The sequence below is a fragment of the Alligator sinensis genome, unplaced genomic scaffold (genome assembly GCF_000455745.1).
Source record: "Alligator sinensis unplaced genomic scaffold, ASM45574v1 scaffold125_1, whole genome shotgun sequence".
NCBI lineage: Eukaryota > Metazoa > Chordata > Crocodylia > Alligatoridae > Alligator > Alligator sinensis.
The window spans coordinates 276,735-284,735 of NW_005841893.1; the positions used below are offsets into that span (position 1 = coordinate 276,735).

Consider the following 8,001-nt stretch of genomic DNA (forward strand, 5'->3'; position numbering starts at 1 on the left):
AGCACTTGGGCAGAGGCAGTAGGAGGGCAGTGTGTGGCTACAGTGAATTTTGGAGTGGTCACAGCCCCCTTCCCATTGCCACAGCCCACCTCAAGTGCAGGGAAGAACCTGGTGCTGCCGCTGGCCCAAGTCTGCAGCAGCCGCTGGCCCCAGCCTGCTCTCATCCGGCTGCAGGTGGCTGCCCGGCCTCTGCTGCAGCCCTGTGAGCAGTGGACGCTGCCTGCTTGCAGCTGCTGGGCTGCACTGTGCCGGGGGGGTTCAGGGCATGGTGCCCTGGGGGAAGCAGAGCCCCAGGGGGTTTGGGGCATGGAGGAGCCCAGCAGCTGCAAGCCACTTGCATTGGCCACTCCCAGAACAGCTGCAGCAGGGGTGGGTAGCTGCCTGCAAGCTCAGGCTGGGCTGCTGCAGACTTGGGCTGGGGGCTGTACCAGGCTTTTCAGAGGCAAGTGAGTGGGGCCCAGCTCTGAAGTGGGGAGAAGTGGGGCTGCTGCCCACCCCAAGCACCACAAAGAGCCTGGTGCTACCCCTGCTGCAGCCCCAGGAATGGCAGATGCCACCTGCTTGCAGCCATTGAGCTGTACTGCCCCCTCTCCCTGCCCCTTCCGTAGCCCCAGCATCCCACCCTTCCTCACTGCCCTGGGAATGCATCCCTATGTGTTTCATTGTAAACTGGGTTCTCTTTATGTGAATTCAATTTATGCGCTGTTCCCTGGGAACCTATCTACCACATAAATCGAGGGAAACCTGTAGATCATAGTGTTTCATCTTTCTGAAAAATCACCTGCCACACCTTTTGATGTTACGGAAGATGGATGTTGAAACCTTCTTGGGAAAACAAGAAGGTTAGTTAGGGACTCATGGCATTGGCCAGTCTTTGCATGACTCCACCATCCCCATCCCCTGCCCTAACCACTCTAGATGTTCTGAGTGCGATGGTACTTGCCTCTGCTGTTGATACTCCCGTCTCAGTCTTAAGGACCCCTGACAAGAATCTCCCTCTTCCTTCAGCTGCTTGCCCCATTCTTCCTTGCATGGGTCCCAAGTCAGCTACTCTTGCTTCTAGTTCCACCCTTACCTTCAGGGTCTGGACAGACTCAATCCCCCTTGGGGAGTAATCTCATCTATGTCTTAACTTTCTTCAAGGTTCCTGGAATGGTGACTTTCACCCCCCAGGACAGGACACACCAGCCAAGCAGTATCCCCCATTTCCATGCTGCCTCTCCCTTACTGTGTGGACTCCTTGCTAGATCCCTCCAGGTAAGTTGAGGGGCTGGGGTTTTCCTTTAAGCTCCAAGATTGGTGCTCTGTCCCTATATTCACTTCTACTACCTTTGTTCTCTCCTCTCATTACCCCCTGAACACCCTCTCGGCATCCCTTAAATTTCCCTCCTCCTCAGCTGGGCAGCTTTCCGTTCACTGCCAGCCTGACTCAACTGTTTCTTCCCTTCTTCCTCAGCATGGTTTTTTTCTCCTTTTGACCAAATCATTCTTCTCCCGGGCTCGAGCCTCGGCACCTGGGTTTGTTGCGGCAGCCCCAGCCAGTTCCTTTAATTGCTCAGGGTGCAGCGTTTACTCCCAGTCAGGCTCACCAGTTTTTCTTGTCTTTCCTGGTGAGTTTGTTTTCCTTGGTTTTTCCCTATCGTCTCCATGACAGGGTGACTGAAATACTCTGTCACAGTGAGGAATAAATATACACTATTGTAACCTGCACCTATGTACTGGCGGCATGTCTGTTCTATTGGTTGATTTCATCACCAGGGTAATTGATTACTGAAAGCCACCTGGCTCTTCTTTCACCTAGTGCAGTCAACTCTGAGGAACTGGTCATTTGTCCTCTCCTTTCTATTGAGTAAATTACCCTGTAGTAATTTTGTCATGTGCCTGCACCTTCAGATTCATAAGTATCAATAAAACTAGGTCACCTCAAAGCAGCTAAGAATCTGGCCCTTGCTTTAAAAATAAGTTTGTGTTTTTTACGTTTTTTTCTTTCCTCCTCTCCTCCTAAAAGCCATGAATACAATGGCTCCCAAACAGAGAGAAAAACAGAATTTGACATTGAATGCATAATAGGAAACAAAGGCAGAAGTTTCTTAGGTGACTGAAAGCCTTTAATTATTTAGAGTATTTCTTCCTATTCTCATTTATTATATTAGTTTGAGATTCAAGGTCACCTTTTCTTTAACAACTAGTGTCAGGTAAAGCAGACAAGCTAGTCACTTCCCTTGAGTGTAAGTAGGGAATTTCCTTTGTTCAGGAAAGTAATTGTTTTTTCTTTAAGAAATCACTTCATGAACAACTCCTAGACCCCAGTGGAACGCAGGAGTTTTATCTGTCTTTACACAGGGAACAGGATCTAGCTCCTAAAGTATCTAATTAGTAAAATTAGATCCCTGGGAGCAATGCACTATGGCCTGGTTCAGCTGTTCTCGCATATCCAGTCTCAGCACTGACTGGATTTTAATAAAGTTACAAGGACTGGCAGTACCATCAAAACAGTTTGTCTCCTAACTCTATGTAATTCATGAAGTATACCAGGGGGTGGCAACCTTTAACTAACAGCAAACTTGGCCACTACTGCAGGCCACGGGTTCCCTGATGCCTCCTCAGCCATCCCTGCTCTGTGCAGACAGCTGCTCTCTTGCCCCCTCTGATGCAGCCTCTGCCAAAATGTGTTGCCAAAATGTGTGGCCAGTGAACATTTCTAAAGGCTAATTCAGTAGTGATGGTAAGCAGAGGGCTGGAATGGGATCAAGAAAGTAGCTGTCTGCACAGATCAAGGATGACTTGGGAATCAGCGGCAGAGAATCAGCACACTGTCTGTAAAAAGACAATTTTTTAGTTAGGAGAGATTATTTCACCTTCCAAAACTTGTGTAACATCTCTCAACTTGTGTAAAGTTGGTCCAATAAAAGATATTACCAAACAAATCTTGCTTCTTCTGTATTCCCTGGACCATCAAGCCTACAACAACATTACAACATAGAATATTGACACTTTTACTGAGGGTTATAAGAGGGCAGAGCAATAAATGAGAGTTCATTGAAAATACGATAGGTGTCACTTTTATACACACTTAATGAACTACAAGATAATAGACATATGGTGTTCTAATAATAATGATAAATCCATATGTTCACATTCTTTCATTATTGACCTAGGCACCTCAATTAATAAGTGACAAGACATCTTTTTATAATCAAGTCACTTGACAATATATTAAATCCATCGTATTAATTACATGTTAAACTCCTAAATGTAAGGATAATGAAATTCTATACCATATACACTAATAATATTGAAATAAATATTAAATATTGACTAGAAGACTCCCTCTACATGGGCCAGTAAAGGTGCAATGCGATCTAACGTGCAATTCACACAATCATACTACCTGCCATGCCACACGTGCATTAGATCCTATTGCACCTTATTGCTGGTGGAGGGGGAGCCAAGGATCAGGCTCTAAGCCCAGCAAAATACAAGGGGCTCCCAGTTGCAGGGGTGCCCCATGTACTCCCAGAGCTGGAGGATCACTGTAGGGGCAATGCCCCCATGCCGGAGATGCAGGAAAACCCCCAAAACTGGAGGATTTCTGCTACAGCAATTCCCCCATGCCAGAGGTGTGGGTAAAGCCATGGGGTCAGAGGATCACAGCAGGGGCCTGCTACATATGTAAATTAAAGCTTAATAGTGACCAGCAATAAAATTAGTACACATTTTTAAGGTCTAGCTTTATAGTTGGTTGGTGCATTTTATTGTATGATAGCTAATTGGCACATTTAGCTGGTGTCCAGTTAATTGTGCAAAACCTATAACACATAGAGGGGGTCAAAGTAACATTTTTTTAAAAGCTTAAGTGACTAAAAATAATGTAATAAGGAAACGTCAACCCATTTTTCTAAGAACTAAGACTACTATAATATTGCCAAAAAGTAATGAGACTAACCTCAAGCTATTGTGAAAATGATATTGTTTTTAACTTGCGTTCTGTCTTTTGGTCCCTTGGAGTTTTTATTCAAACAACTATCAGGACTAGGACCTTAATTTTTAATGGAAGAGGAGATTTTTGTGAAACCATGTGACTGCAGGAGCTGGGGCTTAAGGAAACCCAACAAATACTGTGAAAATGGCTGCACTACCATTCTTCCTCAATCAGATCTGTGTGTCATAATCCATAGCCTATGTTTAAGAACAGTCCCCAATTTCCTGCAGAGCACAGGGCTTTGCTTTGCATTTTAATTTTCTGGATAAAGAGAACTGTGTGTTTTTTTGCTAAGCCAGACAGATATTGGTTGAGGTGACTGTTTTGAAAATTAATTTCAGGAATTTTAAGGATAGAATCTTTAGAATCCCATTCTTGTAACTCAGTCTCTAGCTCAAATAACATTTTCTTCCATGCTATATAAAGCATGGTTATCGGAGTAGCAGATTATAAAGGAGATACTGAGAAGCAGCACATGCATGTTTATACATGTCCAGGTACCCTTGAACTATGAACACTTCACTGGCACTGCACAGGATGAATCATATAATAAGATAAGGCTACTTCATAACTCCATGTTATTCAGAATGTTACAGACTTGATGCTGCATGAGAGGTACCATGAAGCATACAGTGTGGGTGCAGGCTTCAATCCCTGTAGAGTCCAGCAACTAGTGGGAAAGCAGAGCAGAACACAAGCCTACAGATCATAAGTCACTCCTTTCAACAGCCCTTCATGGCCAAAGAACAAAACTCCTCACAAACATTAATTACTTATCTGGAGAATACCCTGAGATGGCTTTTGTCTCTGTCCTGACCCCTTGAGTCATAGGTTGCCACTTTTGTAACTGCAGATAATCATTTCTTTCCAATGTGTTTAGAAGTGGCCAAACAAAGTCACAGGCCTGTGTGAACCTAGAAAATCCATCAGGTTAGTATCGTTAAGGCATGCCAGTTTCTGCAGTTAAAAGCAAACAAAAGACTGATGTTGCCAATATTGCAAGGGGCTGATGTGGCTGCCTTTGACTCCCCAGAGTACACAGGGGACCCATTTACAGGTGGGATGACTGGAGCAACCTTTAGCACAAGTCCAGAACAACTTTCAAACTCATACCTCTGGGCCTGTAGTGAGACACCTTAAGTGTTGTAAGGAATATTAATGTTGGCCTAGAAGCAACCTGCACAAGGATCTTCAATCTGCAACCCACCAGGTTCTGAACACAGTAAACCATGGAGAGCAACTACTTCATGTTGCAACTAAACTTCACTACCCTCTCCTGACCCAGAATCCCAATCTGTCCAAAATGGCTTTCACTGCTTCTATTTGGCACCCGCATCATGCAGCCACCATGTCCCCCACAGGATAATGATTATGTACCACTTTTGGCTTAGCCCATTAAAAAAAAATCCAAGTTGTGATGTTTGGATCCAAATTTCGGTCTAAATTTTCTCCAAAGTAGAGGGCAGGCTCAGATTCAGTGTTCCAGGTTTCAGCTATCCTTGGTATAAATGCATAGAATAAATGCATACAGCGATTCACCTGCCCCCACATAGAATAAACATCCCCACCCCTGTAGAATAAAGATCCAGGAAGAAAGAAACATTTCTGGGTTAGTGAGCATTAATGGTGTTCCAAGATTTTTGTATTTGCAAGTTGCATTCATGATAAGAAGCAGAAGTCATAATGCAAGAACAAATCTACTCTTGTGAAATTCCTAGGCCAAACAAACCTAGAAAACAAAGTCTCCCAATGGACTACTGCTTTGCAAAGTTTACAACCTGATTTCCTGATACAGAAGTAACCTAGCTTTCTGGGATCTTTGTTAGGGTGACAGTATTTGGATCTTGGGGAGCACTGGATTTGCAGCTGAATAAAGGCTGTAAACCTGTGGCCTAGAAGAGCTGCTAACCACAAGGCAGAATAATATATTAAAAGTAACATTGCAAGATGCTTAGGCAAGCATTTTCTTAACAATATAGTAGTCTTGTAAGATATATATCTCATTATGTATCGTTAGGAGGTAGAGCAGATTTTGCTTATGAATGCTTATGCTAAGTCAGCCATTTCCTAATGCTAAGTAACCACCTTAACTGTGAGTTTTTGTGTGTAGGTTTGTGTGCTATGAATGAGGTGAAGTCTTAGGCATGTGGAAGATACTACAATATGAGACTGAAAAAACAGACTGGTATGTGAAAGACAACACATAACTGGTAACAGAATCCAAAATAAACATATGTAAAAAGGTTAATGGGGATTGGTAAAGAGGCCTCCAGAAGCTTCCAAGTTTTGGTCGAAGTCTGCCCAGTGACCAAAGAAGTGGTGTCAAGGTCTTAGACATGCACTCATGGAAAAAAAATAATGTTCATGGTAGCTCTCTGAACATTATTGTTGGAGCTGGCCCAAAGCTGTCTCTATTCTGAATACAGCTGTTGGCTAGCAATGTATGCTAGTGTTTGCTCCCTGAGCAACTGGATCCCGAGCAATCGGATTGTCATCTCCCTAGTTGTTGGGCGCCGCATGGAGTTGGGGTCTAACACCCTTGTCTAAAATACATCTCTAAACCTTTTTCTAAATGAGCTTCCCCAAGAATTAAAAAGGCTTTAGTAGCATTTCTGACTGAAAAAGCACAGCCAAAGAGGATATAAAAAGTTTCCTTTGAATTAACATCTAATATTCTATATAGCATTGTTTATCAGCAATTTCTAAAAGTACTTTATGTTGAAAGATAAAATAAAAGGCATAATGTTTTACAGATTGGATGCAGTGACTCAAAGGAATGAAAATGAACAACTGCAATAAAAGCAAAAACTGTCAATTACATTTTTTCTTTCATAAATCATTTTCCTAGCAGAAAAAAAAATCCCAGCTATGAAGGTAACACTATGGACAAACAGCATAAACAATGCTCTGCTGACTCCTACTATGTCATAAAGATTAATTCATGATGGCACTGGGAGAAGACAGAGTGGTAGTCATTGGCACTTTGTCTACATCAATGATCATCAATGATTGTTGCCATTTCTATTAGTGTCAAAGGGAAAGTTTTCAGAAAATAGGCTAAAATTGTAACGTGAAAGGGAGGCACATAAAATGAAAAAAGACTAAGATGGAAAAGGGTTAGTTCAATAAACAGACTTAAAGTGAAAGAAGTTAGGAAACTGAAAGAGGTATAGTGACCACGGTGTTTTTGAAAAAGACTTTCATCTCTTCCACAGTTACATGGACTGGCACAAGTGACCTGGAATTGTATAGGGATACACAGATAGGAAGGCTAAGGCTGAAAGAATGGATCAAATGGACAAGGAGAGAGAAATATGTGGACTGAGTGCCTCAGAGTACAAGCAAACCTCATAAGACTTCTATAAAGCAAGGAAGTCATTCTTAATTATTTTCATAAACTGGTGGGGAATTTAACAAGGTTGACCATAATTCCTGCAACAAATATCTGAAATTGATATATTTTTAAATGATTATGGCAGAATATTAAATATTTGCTTTGGTTGAAATGCCTTTGCAATATTGCCTATACATTTGATTTTACGTGGTGCGTTGTTGGCTTAACTTATTTAGAGACAGAACTGGGAATTAAGGAGCTCAGCATATTGTAGGATCTGATCTTCTGCATGCTGAAACATTTTTTTTGCATGAAGCTAACTAGTGACAGTAGCTAATTATCAATATCAGGAGATACTTAAGAAAAATATTCAGAGGCACCATGTGTCTATAAATTTGCAGTACTATGTCCACTGGAAATGTTTCCAAAATGGTAATTAAACTCATATCTTGACTTTGCATGCAGTCAAAATATCCAAACAAGCTACTTTAGGAAAACGTATTTTTTCAATACGGTATTGAAGCAGGAGACCTGGGTGTAGGACTCTTTTAAATGGCAGTGAAATCAGGGACACCAGCAGGGGAATAAAAACATTCTTCTCTTCAGGCCTAGTTTGTCTTTCATCTCCCCAAAACTGTCAAAAAGAACACGTTCTGGAAAACTGGGAGGGAGGGAGGGAGGGAAA

At 42.4% G+C, this 8,001-nt stretch overlaps 1 protein-coding gene across 11 annotated transcripts in view; it reads right to left on the reverse strand.

The window, feature by feature from the left end:
• The window catches only part of LOC102374542 (mitogen-activated protein kinase 10), a 258,167-nt gene that overhangs the window by 49,213 nt on the left and 200,953 nt on the right, over window positions 1-8,001 (reverse strand). The gene's annotated exons all lie outside the window — the stretch shown is intronic.